At 55.1% G+C, this 15,160-nt stretch overlaps 1 pseudogene; it reads right to left on the bottom strand.

Moving 5' to 3' along the window:
* Positions 1-371: 371 nt before the first annotated feature.
* LOC101549948 (microphthalmia-associated transcription factor-like) lies at positions 372-3,290 on the bottom strand (annotated as a pseudogene).
* Between the last annotated feature and the right edge of the window lie 11,870 nt (positions 3,291-15,160).

Here is a 15,160-nt window from a genome sequence, read left to right as displayed (position 1 = left end):
GGGGCAGAGGAGAGTGGGGATGGGAGGACTGGGGCAGGGGAGAGGGGTCTGGGCAGGACAGGATTAGGGGAGAAGGGGGACAGGCAGGACTGGGGGCAGGGGAGAGGGGGGATGGACAGGACAGAGGCAGGGGAAAGGGGGACAGGCAGGTCAGGGGCAGGGGAGTGGGGGACGGACAGTCTCCCTAGCGAGCAGACCTGGGACTGGGATCTAGGAAGGCAGAGGGGCGTGGGTCTGCTTTCTGCGCGCCCGGCGGCTTCCTCCCCACAGGCAGGGCCCATCCTCTAGGACCGGCCTGGAAAGGGAGCTGGGGTGAGAGGAGGTGGTCTTGGGGCCAGCAGGAGGCGGGGTCCCAAAAACCCGTGGTGCCTTTACCCATCCACGCTGAGGGCCAAAGGATGAGGCGGGCCAGTGCGCCCCCTCCTGGCCACCAGGCTCAAGTTTCCGCTCAGCTGGGGGCGCCCCAATGGCCACCTGCGGCCAAGCTGGGGGTGGGGAGCGGGAGGGACCCATCATTGAGTCCAGCAGGAGCGCCCAGAAGGGAAGGCAGCTAGCCCAGGAGGCGTCATCTGCTTTAGGGGTGCTTTGGAGTGGTTCCAGGGGCCGGGGGGGGCCGAGGATCAGCAGACTTGGCCCCCAGCCCCTCAGTCACGTCTCTGGCCCTGGGGGAGACTCAGCCTCGAACTCGAGACTCCAGCATGAGTCTGTGGCATGGGGGTGAGGCTTGAGTTCCTGCCCTCCGACCCCCAGCCAAGAAATTGGGGTCCTGGGGAGCGGGCGGACAGGGCCCCTCAGCGTCAGCATTGGCAGTGATCCTCATGGGTCACACCCCATGTGAACCAGCGCTGGGTGGGGAGAGACGCTCCAGCTATAGAGGCCGCCTGAGCTCAAGGCCCGGCCCCTCGCCTGATGTCCACACGGCAGGACTCACCCCGGAAGCTGTTCAGCGGAAGATCCTGGGGCCCTTCAGACTCTGGCCTGCACTGGGCACTTCCGGTGCTCTGGACTCTGGGACCTGCTGTAGCCAGGCCAGCGGGGCGAAGTGCTCAGTGGTACGAGCATTGATATTCTCCTCTCCCTGGGTCTGACCTCCCCCCGCCCTTCCCCCCCGGGGACTCTCGGAGCCCCAGCTCTGTTCTTCGGGTCCCAGAGAGGGGGAGCGGAAACTCCAGGTTGGAACCTCAGACAAGGTGTAGACAGAACCGGGAGACAGGAGACCACAGTGGGAGAGCCCAGGAGGAACGCGCCAACTGGAGCCGCCCCCGACAGGGGTAAGACAGAGGTCCCCGGAGAAGGCCCCTCCCCAGCCCCGTGAGGCCTCTCTCTCCCCGCCTGCTGCAGTGACACAGGCTGGGACCTGCTCTGAGCCAGGGGGCAGCCGGGGTCCCAGTCCCAGCACCTCAAAAGCCAGGCAGGTACCCCAGATACCTGGAGTATCTCAGAGGTTTAAGGTCACATTGCCAAAGGCCAGCAGGGAGGACTTCTGGCTTTTTGGATGCCAGGGGTACCACAGCCACAGCTGCCGCCTGCTGGTCCCTCCCACACTCTGCCTCAGGACGCCCAGGGTTGTGCCTCTTCTGAACACCCATCCTTTAATTATTTATTGTAGCACTGTAGCACGCTAGCACTGTCGTCCTGTTGTTCATCGATTTGCTCGAGCGGGCACCAGTAACGTCTCCATTGTGAGTCTTGTTGTTACTTGTTTTTGGCATATTGAATATGCCACGGGTAGTTTGCCAGGCTCTGCTGTGTGGGCGGGATCCTCTCGGTAGCTTGCCGGGCTCCCCGAGACGGATGGAGGAATCAAACCTAGGTTGGCCGCGTGCAAGGCAAAACGCCCTATCCGCTGTGCTATCAAGGGAAAGTCCATGTGCTCGAGCTTGCATTTCAAGTTCCTGGATTCTGAGCAATAAATGCTGGTTGGCATCCAGCTCCTTCTGCCGCTTTTCAAGTTCTTTTGCATGTTGCTGTTCTCAAGGCAACTTTCTGATATAGTCTTTGGACGCATTTGAAAATGGTTCCCTTGTTGCAGCGCTTGTTTGAATAATTTGACTTGGGAATCAAAGAACCTAGTTCTTTAATTCGGTCATTTATATTAAATCTTCTTCTTTGTTCAATCAAGAAGTTGTGATTGTCCTTTTTTTTTTCTTTCTTTAGCCAGTGCTCTCGCTTCAGACTCTGTTACTCTGTTAGCTCCTATTTTTTTTTTTTTGCTTTTTTTGCTTTTTGGGTCACACCCGGTGATGCACAGGGGTTACTCCTGGCTCTGCACTCAGGAATTACTCCTGGCGGTGCCCAGGGGACCATATGGGATGCTGGGAATTGTACCCGGGTCAGCAGCATACAAGGTAAATGCCCTACCCACTGTGCTATCACTCCAGCCCCCCTGTTAGCTCCCTTTTGATGTTGGGAAGGTTCGATGGACAGGAGTTGCTGATGGTAATACCGGGAGGGAGCAGACTTTGGTTTCCATCAAGATTCAATCAAATCTCCAGACACCGGTAACATATTTGCCATTTGGAAGGTAGGATCCATCAAGCCCAGGATTTCTTCATTAGAACTCGATTCTAAACTAATGATGTCATCAATTACATCATCCATCTGCATGCAGCATGCTCGTAAATGCGTGTTCATACTGGGGCCTTCGCTTTCCACCTGGTGTTGCTCTTCAAACTTATAAAAATCCCTCTTTTTCACAGTTGGAATTAAGTGTGAGCATAGCCTTGGGGCTGTTGGGTGCTCTGCTCTGCTCCAAGGCCTTGGGGCTGTTGGGTACTCTGCTCTGGTCCCGGGCATCAATGGCATGACATGATCGCCAGGCTGGTTTGGACATGGCAAGCTCAGGACTTGGTTGGCATGTTTATTTGCTAACGTGGTAGAAAGATATTGCTTTGCCTGCTGCCTCTGGGCTTGCTGTATGTGGTACTTGGTACTTGGTAGGACTTCCATGGGCACCTGGGTGGCAGAGGGCAGGGTGGTGGGCACACTGACGTTTATAGCTGGTGTCTGACTCATGGGCGCTCTCTGTTGCGTGAACTGGGCTGCCTGCAGCTTCTGCCGCTGCTCCCCGCGCTCCAGCTCCTGCATCTGCTCACGCGTGAGTTGCTAATTTAGCAAGATGCGTGATGTCACACTGGAGGAGCTTACCGGAGGCTTGGAGGCCCCAGGATGCTCCTCGGAACTGCTGTGCTCTTCAGGGGCTGACTTTTGAGTGCATAATAGATTTGGGGCTCTTCGTGAAGCTCCTCCCCGACTTCAAAATCCAGCACGATACCCGATTCCAACTGCATGGCTCCGGCACCCCGTACTCGGATGGCTTGAAAGTGTGAGCAGAGCCCGTGGCCGGGGCCGGGTCTCCCGGGAGTCGTGCGCCCCAGCCGAGTGGCTAACCTCAGCCCGCCGGTCTGCTGGTGACTTGTGCTCAATGGGGAATCGACGCATCAAGCAAGAACCGGCCTTGAGGGGCTGGAGTGATAGCACAGCGGGTAGGTCGTTTGCCTTGCACGCGGCCGACCCAGGTTTAAATCCCAGCATCCCATATGGTCCCCTGAGCACCGCCAGGGGTAATTCCTGAGTGCAGAACCAGGAGGTACCCCTGTGCATCGCCGGGTGTGACCCAAAAAGCAAAAAAAATAAAAAAAAGAACCGGCCTTGAAGAACTGCAACCAAGACCGTCTCCAGCACCATGCACCCCTGACCTGTACCACCACACTGGATCTCACCGGCGGCACCTTCTCCTTCCGCAACAACCTGGGAATGGGAACCAAGAACAGCCAGGTCTACAGTGTCCCCCCCAAATGGGATCCAAACTGGGAGACATCCTCATGGATGATACCCTTTCCTCTGTCGGAGTCACGGATCCACTTCTGTCGTCTGTGTCTCTGGAAGTCTCCAAAAGGAGCGGCCGGCCGCAGGGGCGGTCTGCGCACAGAAGACACAGGGCACGCTTGTTAGCAAACCCGCCCTGCCCTGCCCTCACAGGCTGCTTCCTCTCTTGATGAGTAGATTTCATAATTTACCTGATGGGTTTTTTTTTCCTTAATAACTTTCCTTATTAAGGAAAACAAGCGATACAAGTGATACAAGAATTTCCCTTTAATATGCATTTTTTCATGCTTTATCAATAGCCCGAGATGTATTTTATTTTTAGAATGTTGTGAAATAAGACTTGTATATTCTATTTTACAACTACAAATGCCTCCAGAGTATTGTGCAATGTGTGTACAATATCTGGGAACTGAATTCACCCTGGATTTTAGCTTTCTGAGCAAAAGGATTTTTGCATCAGAGCAATTTTTGTCCATTTTTATTCAGGGGAAATTTGGTTTGAGATTTTGATGCCTGTGACTTCCTTGAAAATTAAATGTAAAATTTAATTAAATGTAAGGTGGCAGAGGGGTGGGGAGAGATGAGAGAGGAGAGAAAGAAAGGGAGAAGAAAAGAAATTCTTGCAATTTTATTCTTTCCTATTTTATAAATGTATTCACTCGTTGGTACTGCCTTAAAGATACAGTATCTAGCATCATTCAGTCTTTGTACTACAAACTATTTAAAGAAATACTATATTCAGTCAGAGAAAAAAAATATACTACAATTTCTTTGAGGATAGTCTGGTTAGAGAACATAACTTATCCCTTACTTAGGTACAATTGGAATGGAAAGGAGACAGAACGAGGCCCAGAAATGTAGCATCTACTCTGGCTTTTTTTACTATGTGCTCTGTTACAGTTTTCCTTATCAATTAGTATGATTCATTTTTTTCATAAGATATATTTTATTTGCATGGCAGAGCCTGGCAAGCTACCCATTGCATACTCGATAGGTCCAAAACACTAACAACAATCCTGAATTCCCCTCATTCCCCTGATCCTGGAAGACCCCAGTGTGCCATTGGGCTACACTAGCATGCGACAGGGATGAATGGAGATGTTACTGGCACCCACTGAAGCAAATCGATGAAAAACAGGATGACAGTGATGCAGTGAATATATATTACAATACATATATATATATACAATATATTACTATATATATTTGTATATATAAATATATATAGTTTGGTTCTCTGGGTTGCACCTGGCAGCGTTCCAGGGCTCGCCTCCAGCTCTGAGCTCAGGGATCACTCCTGGAGAGGCTTGGGGGTCTCTCTATGTGTAAGACATTGAATCCAGTTGGCTGTGTGCAAGGCAAATGCCCTACCTGCTGTACTATCACTCTGGCCCCCGAACACCCGAACTTTGGGCACAGCCAACAGAGAGAAGCGTCCACGGCTCCCGATCACATTTGTCATTTTCCACAGATGCCATGTCAGGAGGCTCGGGAAGGCAGAGTCATAAATCTGCTCCTAATACAGCAGAGAGCTTATTAATGAAGAATCAATCACCGTGGGAGGCGTCCCCAGAGTGCTTGGCCGGGCCCGCGTGGATGGTGGCATATTTATGTGCCTATGAGTGGCCCCTTGCCTCTCTCAGATATATGGCCGGGGAGATTTGTCAGGGCCGTAGCCTTAACATCAGCCAATTATATTTTTTTCTAGCAAAAATGAATCTATTCTATCGAAATCTCCTAAGCATTTATTGGATTAGGACCGCAGCCAAATGTGGGAGTTAAACACACACACACACACACACACACACACACACACACACACACATCATGTTACCCTGTGCAGGTTCGGCAGATGGTTTGGAGGGCCCTGAAATCCTCTAACTCCACTCCTGGCCCCTCAAACCCCAGTGTGAAAGGCTAGGGGAGTGTCCCTTCTTGAGGGCGGGGGAGGCAAGGCTCAGAGAGGGGACTTCCTTACCCAGAGCCCCCCAGATGGCAAAGGATGATGTGGACACACAAACCCCAGGTCCTTCTCCTCATAGTCTCCCGCCCCCAGGGTTCTGAGAGCACAATCCTGTGAGGGGCCCAGAACATTCTGCTGGTGGCCTTTGTCGTGCGAGCTGTCCTTGATTGTAGGGTGTTGCATAGCGCCTCAGCCTCCGTTCCCTAACATCATAGCACCCTCTGTTGTGACAACCAAAAACACCCACAGACATTAGCAGGCCGGAGAGCTAGAACAGTACCGACAGTATGGGCTCGATCCCCAGCATCTCATATGGTCCCCCGAGGACCACCAGGCATAATTCCTGAGTGCAGAGCCAGGAGTAATCCCTGAGCACTGCAGAGTGTGCCCTCCCCGCCCCAAGTACCCACAGACATCATCAAATGTCCCCTGGCAAACAAAATCTCCACCAATGGGAAGTCTCAGTCTTTAGGACTTGAAGTGACCAATTCTGTCTCCAGGTGACATTTGCTGACCGGCTGTCCATTTCTTTCCTAATAATGCACAAGAGCCACCTAAAGTGCAGCTTGATTTCCTTTTGCAAATAACACCTCTCGGATGTGATTCTGTCGTCCACCTAGAAAGTTCTGAGAGTTCAGATGGAAATAAAACGCCAGTTGGTGGCAAAGTTCTGAGCGGTGTTCCAGCAGCCCTTAGAAGTATCTGTAGAGGGGATTCTCAGCGAGAAAGCTAGGGAGCCAGTCGGAACTGAAAAATACAAATTCCCCCTCCCTCTTCTCGGGGATCTGTGACTTGAAGTTTGGGGTGATTCTGGCATCTGCATGTTTTTTTCAAACTCTGCAGAAAATTTAGATGACCATAAAAGTCATAAATATGAATATTCACAATATGGTATATGCTGTGATATAGCATAAAAACATAACATGCCATAATATGCAATAAAATTTGTCCTCTTTCTGGGCTCAGAGCGATGGTACAGCAGGGAGGGAGCTTGCCTTGCAGGTGACCAACCCAGATTGGTCCCCAGCATCCCATGTGGTCCCCTGAACTCACCAGGAGTGATCCCTGGGCACTGACCCAGGAGTAATCCCTGAGAACCACTGGGTGTGGCCCCAAGCACAAAAACAAAACCAAATTCCCCCATTCTTCATTGTTCTGACTGCCTTCCCTGAAACCCGCCCCGACCCCCTCCGGCTTTTCTGGAGTGCATTTCTATAACTGACCACGAGATGTCGCTTTTCAACCACAGTTTTTGGTGGGGGGCTAGTGGGGACACATGCTCAGTGCAGAGAGGAACTACTGGAGGGCTACAGGGGAGGTGTGGGGGCTCCCCTCCTTGCACCCCATCTCCGTCATGGTCTGAGACTACTGTCCCTACTCCCTCTGTCCTGGCACGAACAGAGCCTTTGACAGACAAGGAGTGGGGCCTCCCAGCGAGTCTCCGCCTCTGGCCCCTGCTGTGTGCCGACCCTCAGCAGGTGGAGGATCGGGGCAGCAGGAAGCTGAAAGAGCGTTTGGAGCTGTTTTATAAAACCGTGGATGTGACCCCGAGGCTGGAGCGATAGTGCAGTAGCAGGGCACTCGCCTTGCAAGTAGCAGACCAGGTTTGACTCCCAGCACCCCATACGGTCCCCCCAGATCCTGCCACAAGTGATCCCTGAGTGAAGAGCCAGGAATAAGCCCTGAGCACCGCCAAGTGTGTCCTCAAAACAAAACAAAAAATATTCATGTGATCTCGAACAAGGTATCTACTCTCTGCCTCAGTTTCTTCATCTGTAAAATGGGATGGGTTCCATTCTGAAGCGATGAGTGCCGGATAGGGGGTGGGTGCTCCATGCAGGAAGCTTGGTGAGGGGCTGTTTGGGCCCAGGTCATAGAGCGAGAAGCCTGGCCTGGGCTGCCGATCCTGGCCCTGGGCAGAGGAGCGAACCCGCTCCAGCCCTTCTCCGGCTCTGGGTGAGGATGAATACACACACACACAGTCACACACACACTTGCACATACATTCACAAATGCACTCATGCAACACTCGAACACATACATATGCACACATTCACACACACATGCAGTCATGCATTCACATAGACTTACATACACACAACTCACACACACGCTTACACATACACGCATACCCACATACGGACACTCTCACATGCATGCACATACACTCACATGTATGCATACACATATATGCACACATCCAAACATGTATATGCACACACATGCATGCACACATACATGTATGCATACTGTATCACTGTATCACTGTCATCCCGTTGCTCATCGATTTGCTCAAGCGGGCACCAGTAATGTCTCCATTGTGAGACTTGTTACTGTTTCTGGCATATTGAATATGACACGATAGCTTGCCAGGCTCTGCCGTGCAGGGGAGATACTCTCGGTAGCTTGCCGCGCTCTCTGTGAGGGACAGAGGAATCAAACCCGGGTCGGCTGTGTGCAAGGCAAACACCCTACCCAGAATAAAACTTAAAAAAAAATAGAAACATGATTAAAAAACATAAAATAAGAAAATACAGTCCTTTTATGATGCATACACACACTCAAACACACACATGCAGACACTCACGCACATAAATGCACACGCTCAAGCATATATGCATACACACACATGCAAATGTGCATACACTCTCTCACATGCGTGCGTGCACACTCACGCACACTTTCTTACACACCCCGCGCCCCCAGCGAGGCTGAGACAGCAGAAAGGCAGGGCCAGTGCAGCGGCCCAATCAGCCACTCAGAGACCCCCTGATCTTTTCCCATATCCCTCAGAGAAGGGGACCCCTGGCAGGTGATCACGGGTCTGACACTGGGGACCAATGTGGGGGGTCCAGGCACCGGGCTCTAGATGCCCCCAAACTTGCTGCCTCGTGACAAATCTCTCCCTCCTCTGTAAGGGGGCCCGGGGTGTCACCCGCAGGGTTTTCTTCGACTCTCGGTCTCTCGGTCCGTGATGCTTCCCACACCGTGACGGAGCCCGAGGGAACACAGCCCGGGCGGCCCCTCTCTGACGGGAAGATCAGGAGTGAGGCCGATACAGGAGGTGGCCGCTGTCGGGGTGGGGAGGGGGGGCGCCAATATTGACTCCCCCAGAGTCTGGGCTGCAGAGACGGCCGGGCCGGAGCGCTGCTCGGCCTCTGAAATGGATACGCCATTGCACCCCCAAGGCTGGCTCATTTGCCTTCTTCATTTTTAGACACATTCCAAACTTTTCAGCAAATTACAGTGTTTGCCAACTGGCCGTCTGGGGCCCAGGGAGAGGCTATTTATAGCGGGGCTGGGCCACTGCCATCCTCAGCAGCCTCTGAGAAACTGGGCCAGGGTGGCTGGGGGGGGGGCATCCTGCACCCTGGAGCAGGGAGGCAGACTGGGCACCCCGGGTCGGGGGTCTGCGTTCCCGTTCCATGGCAGCCACCCTGCCACCCCAGCCAACACTCACTGTCATCAGCTCCTGCCCTGTTCTGCTTCTTTCGCCCTTTCTCTCCTTCCTGGGGGCTGCACACAGCTTCCCCCGGGGTCAGGTCTTTCCGTAAACCCCGATTTCCCCTCTAAGAGCTCCTTCGAGACCCCGGTGGGACCCTGCAGGGGGCTGGACACACCGGCAGGTGCATAGCTAACGAGGGGCGGGCACGCAGACACCACAGGAGAAAGGAGAAGTGCAGGGGCGGGGGGGCCCTGCTCAGGGATGGGGCGGGCCCAGGCAGCGAGCCCTGACCTTGCCGGCATTCCCCTCCCAGAGGGCTCTGAGGCCCTCGTTGGCCCTGACAGGAGGAGTCAGGTCATTTTTGTTGGTATTTCTGAGGGGCCATAGATGCGGCTCAGTGGAAGGTGTTTACCTGGCAGGGGTGAAGTCCTGGGCTCATGACCACCAATATAAGTGTGTGTGGGGGGGGGGAGGGAGCTATTTTTCTATTTTTAATCAAGTCACCGTGAAATACACAGTTACAAAGCTGTCTGTGCTCAGGCTGCAGTCACACAATGTTCCAACAGCCAAACAGGGCACATTTCCCACCATCAATGACCCCAGTTTTCTCCCACCAACCCTCAATCCCCGGCCTGCCTCTATAACAGGCACCTCTCTCTCTCTCTCTCTCTCTCTCTCTCTCTCTCTCTCTCTCTCTCGCTCGCTCGCTCGTTCTCTCTCCTTTCTCTCCTCTCTCTCTCTCTCTGGGCATATGGTTTGGTGGGGAGTGTATTCTTATTCCCAATTCCTTTAGGATTATCACTAAACTATTAAACTGGAGAGAGAGAGAGAGAGAGAGAGAGAGAGAGAGAGAGAGAGAGAGAGAGAGAGTGCTCAATGGATTGTGAACATGCCTTGCGTGCAGGAGGCCCAGGTTTGATACCCAGCATCAAATAGGGCCCCTGAGCACGGCCATGAGTGCCCCCATCCTCTGAGCACTGCTGGGTCTGCCCCCCAAATTAAAAAAAACAAAAAACAACCTTAAACTAAGCAAGTGATGCCGGCCAATCTCCAGCAATGTTCTCTCTTGCACTAATCATATCGGAGTCGATGGGGGTGGGGGGACACAGCAAGGGGAGAAGCAGGCTTTGAGGGGGGAGGGGCAGGGAGGCCAGGCACCTGGGGGCATGGCCTAGGGGGTTCTTGAGCACTGCAGGCTCTTTCACCCCAGCACCCTGGACAGTGCCCTTGATGCTTGAGTCTCTGGTATTCTCAGGAGTCTGCTGGAGGCCAGGGCAGGGACAGGGATCAGCTAGGCAAGAAGGGGATGCAGAGGCAAACTGAGCCCCGCCAAAATGATGCCACTTTGTGGTTTGGGAAGGGAGGGGGTTTTGGGGGGGTTGCCCAGGGGATACACCCAGCAGTGCTCAGGGCTTACTCCTGGCTCTGCGCTCTGGGATCACTCCTGGAGGGGTCCAGGGGACCATATGGGATGCCGGGGATTGAACCTGGGTCGGCTGCTTGCAAGGCAAGTGACCAGCCCACTGCGCTATCACTCGGGCCCAAGGATGCCTCTTTGAGTCCAGCATTTTCACGCAGCAGAGTCAAAACTGTGTGGCCAGTGCTGGCCTGTGGCCGAGGGGCTCCTGGAGGGACAGCATGGAGCCTGGCTTTAAGTCCGGCCTCCCGAGCCCCTCCCCTGCAAGGCCTCCATCTAAGCCGTGTCCACGGTTGGGGGGACCACACTTCCCCCATTAGGGTGCCGGCAGCAGGATGCCACAGACAGGAGAGCTGGGGTCACCCACCTGAGAGCAGAGATTGGGCTAACTGACAGGAACAGAATGCTCAGGTCAGTGGGGGTGACGGGACCCCGCTCCCCCATCCCCTACCCCCACCCCCAGCCGAGGGAGAGGCTGGAGAACAGGTTGTATCGAAACCTGGGTAGGAAGGGGTCACAGAGAGGCAGGAAGTGAGGAAACAGGAGGATGCGATTATGTGGAAAGGCCCCAGGAGGCTGCTCTGAGTGTGCCCCTCACCCCCAACCCTCTGCTATGCCGGTCCCTGTCCCCATCCGACAGTGGAAACAGGTTACACCAGGTGCTATGAATCATATTGCACAGCCCCTCCTGTACCCCTACCCCACCCTCACTCTGTCCGTGCTGTTCCAGACTTGTTTTACCAGAAGCTCATTCCTGCCCCAGGACCTTTGCACTTGCTGCTTCTGCTGCCCTGACTCTTACCCCTAGAAAACCACACAATGCCACCCATTTCCTTTGGGATTCTGCTCTCTATCTCCTCTAACCCTCTAACCTGCTGCCCCATCTGCAGAGACTCTTTCCCACAGAGGAGGTGAGTGAGTTCCTACTAGGTACACAAAGGAGTCAGGACACCTATCATGGGGGCTACTGAGAGTTCAGACTGGCAACACCCCTCCCTCTCATCCCCCACCCCGAAAGACGGGTTGTGCCATCCCCCATCCCATCTCCCTAACACGGCTCTCCTGCGCCCACCAATCTGGCTCGGGGATAGGTTGCAGACACTGGAGGTGTGGGGACCCCTGTCCTCCTCCGGCTCCTGCTACCTTTGGAAGTCTGAGCGTCCGTCCTTGGCTCACCCAGACTCCCACCCTTCCTGGCACCCGCCCCCCAACACATACACACACACACAAGCTTAGCCAGTGTGGTGCCTCTGGCTCCCCGCATCACGGCAAACTTGACCTCGCTCTCTGATGTTGTAGCTCAGCCTTGTCCCTCCTGAGGGAGTCCTGGCCAGTGGGAGCGGGGGGTGCTCAGGGGGCCCAGGAGAGGGGGAAACAAGCCTGACCATCAAAACGCTTGTCAAACCCGAGAAAAGAACATTGCGGAAAAAGGACAGAAGTGGACCATCAGTGGCATTCGAAAACGCCCGGTGTGCTGGCTCAGAGCGTGGGGTGGCTCCTGCGTTCTCAGATGCTAATGAGTCTCCGTGGGCCTGTGAGAGAACGTCCCAGAATAGCTGACAGTGGGAGGCCGTGGTCTCGCCCACGGACCTCAAACCGTTGAGCAAAGTAAAGGACGAGGGATACTGCCACACGCGTCTTTCTAGCGCCTGGCCCATGTGCACACTGAGAGAGTGAGAGAGCGAACACGGACGGTGTAAAAGGGGGCCCACTGCGCTGATCGGGGACCGTGGGAGTCTAGAATATTCTTGCAACGTTTTCTGCAGGACTGAATAATTTCCCAATAGGTTTTTGTTTTTGTTTTTTAATCAAAGGGAGGGAGCAGGGGCCCCTCCTTTCGCATCCTGCCCCCACCCCACACCCTAGGGTTTGTTTACTAAACACCTCAGCCATGGGCTCTCGCCCCCCTGATTTCATCAATTATAAATGTGCTCGCTACTCACCACAGAGCAATTTGTGAAGGTATGTGGCTTGCGGTGAGCCAGCACCATCCAAGCTCACCGCAGCCTGAGGAGAGACGAGGGCTGGGGCCAGACACGGGCTGTGGGGGCGGCAGGGGCACCCAGGCAGCCCTGCCCCCTTCCTGTTTGTCTGCCAAGAGACTCTGTGGAGGGCAGCGGGCAAGTGGGTCACTGCCCAGGTTGGTACCGTGCCTGGCCATCCTGGTCAGGTCTGCACCCGGGGCCCCAGGTTCCCTCAGGACTGGAGGTGGCCCAACTCCTGGGAACTGATCAGACCCCTAGCTGGCTCTGCTTTAAGAGCCTGATGGTGATCCATTCACTTCTCTGCACAACTGACGTAGGAAGCGCTATTGTTATTAGGCCCATTTTTCAGATGAGGAAACTGAGGCACTGAGAAGTTAAGTAGCTTCTTCAATATTAGTGATAAAGTGCACAACCAGGTTTTGCCATTTTGCCATTTAGCTGGGAGATTTATCTTGACAGACACTATTGATGGTTCATTACCATCCCAAGTTGATCATGTATGTTCCAGTTGTAAGAGCCTCTGTGCTTTCCTATCTTTCTGGCTAATTCCCATTTCCCGGTTTCCCACTTCCCCATAACATTCCCTGTCCTTCAGGGGCCACTGCCCTCAACCTGAGACCTTTCAGGCCAATCACGTGAAACCAGACCTGACCAATCAGGTCACAGAACCTCCCCACCGTAGTGATTGGTTTGGTGAGAGACACCTGACCCAAGAGAGCCAATGAGGGGCTGCCCTGGGACTTTTCCCTGAACCGTGGGAACAGGTGAAAAATCTCTCCTAATACTGGGGTGCTTTGCGGGTGTCTGGAGCTGCAGGCAGCCACCGCACCCGTCCCTCCACTTCCAAGTGGCGTTTTCGTTTCTAATAAGTCCACGTCTTCGCGTCCCCCTACTTCCCTCCTCCCATGGATAGTATCTCAGCTCAGAGGGTGTCTGCGCCCCGGCTGCCCTGGGTGGGACCCGGGGAGGTCCTCAGGCCGCAGGTGCCCTTGGACTCGGCTCCCGCTCAGCGGGCGGAAAGTCGGGTCACGGCCCTGAGTGCGCAAGAGGTGGGGACAGAAGCAGAGAGAGCTCAGGAGGCGGTCAGAAGGGGGTCACTCACCAACATCAAGCACCGTCAGGCTTGTCTGTCCACCTCTGGGCCGCTTCGCTTCCCCATCAGCCAAAGGGGGCCACCGCGGAGCAGCTCTAGCCTGCAGAGCACCGCGCTCCCGCTCTGCGGAGAGAGAAACGCTTTCTCCACCCCGGGGGGTGCGGGGTTGGGGGGGGTGTGGTCACTGTGCTGCTGGTAACTGGGAGCGGTGGTCCAGCACCCTGCCGGCGACGCTCTTCTGGAACGCAGCCTCTGTCCCACCGTCCAGCACAGAAGCGCCTGGGGCAGGGCTGCCAGAAGTGAGGAGAGGAGACCCAGTCGGAACACGAAGGTGACCTGGTCTGCTCTGAGCTGCCATGGCGCCAAGGGGCCCTTGCTGCTCCGGCGATTCTGCTGCACCCCCAGAGCCGGGGTGGTCCCTGTCTATGCCTGAAAGGGCCCGCTGGGGGTAGGGGGACAGGCAAGACGCCGGAGAGCCGGCCTTGGCCAAAGAAAGCTAAGAGTGAAGAGGAAGCGGAAACGAAGCTGTGTCGATGCAGCTGACCAGTTACTAGCACCATCTCCAGAGGTATGAAGGCGAGAGTCTCAGATTCTGGGGGTACCGGGTGGGGGTTCCCAGAAATACCAGTAAAACCCCAGGACCCTTCCCAGCTGGCCAGCCCCGGGTCTTAGATGCCGTCCTTGAATCTTGCTGCTTCTGCCATCAGTTCTTAGTTGGCTGAGTCTGTCCCCCGATTCCACTCTCCAAGACCCTGTCGTGGGAAGGAGACCCCTCCCCCCACACACATACACCCCAACGGGAAGCTCGCCAACTCCTCTGGGCCCTGCAACCAAATTCTCATTCATGGGTGGTCTCGGAAGTGAACGACCAAAGGGCGATGGTCCCTCCTGAGGGGGCAGAGAGCCCAGGTGCGCCCTCCCCCAGCTCCCCGCCCCGTCCATGGGACGTGAATGGCCTTGGCCCTGGGGTAAGGCCGCGTCAGCAGGCACTCCCACCCCCTGCTGGGTTCCCAGGACCCCAGAGTCCCCTGTAATAGGGGCCGGTTGCCCCAGAAGCAGTGGGTGACCAGGTTTTTAATCTAGGACACCCCTTGGGTCTCGGCTGGGAAGGGGGGGATTTAGCAGGTGGGCGGGGGCCCTGTCTGGGAATGTGGGAGAGTTTCTCAACAGAAGGGGGCTGTCTCCGTCCTCCCCCCCACCCCGCCCCGCCTCAGAGAGCTCCTTGGGGGCGTCTTCAACGCATCCTGCCCCCGAGGGTCAGTCAGTGAGTTTAGGAGCTGCACGACTCTGCCATACTCAGAGGCGCACGCGCAGCAGGTAGGGGCCCTTCATCCTCATCCTCCCCCCTTGCGAACTTCCCCTCTGGGGTGGGGGGGCCCTGCAGCCTGGCCACTGAAGGAAACACGGCCTGGCAGGAACGAGGGTGGGA

Source organism: Sorex araneus, chromosome 3 (assembly GCF_027595985.1).
Source record: "Sorex araneus isolate mSorAra2 chromosome 3, mSorAra2.pri, whole genome shotgun sequence".
NCBI classification, from domain to species: domain Eukaryota; kingdom Metazoa; phylum Chordata; class Mammalia; order Eulipotyphla; family Soricidae; genus Sorex; species Sorex araneus.
Note: the sequence above shows the minus strand (reverse complement) of the source record. Positions and strands in the feature narration are given on the sequence as shown.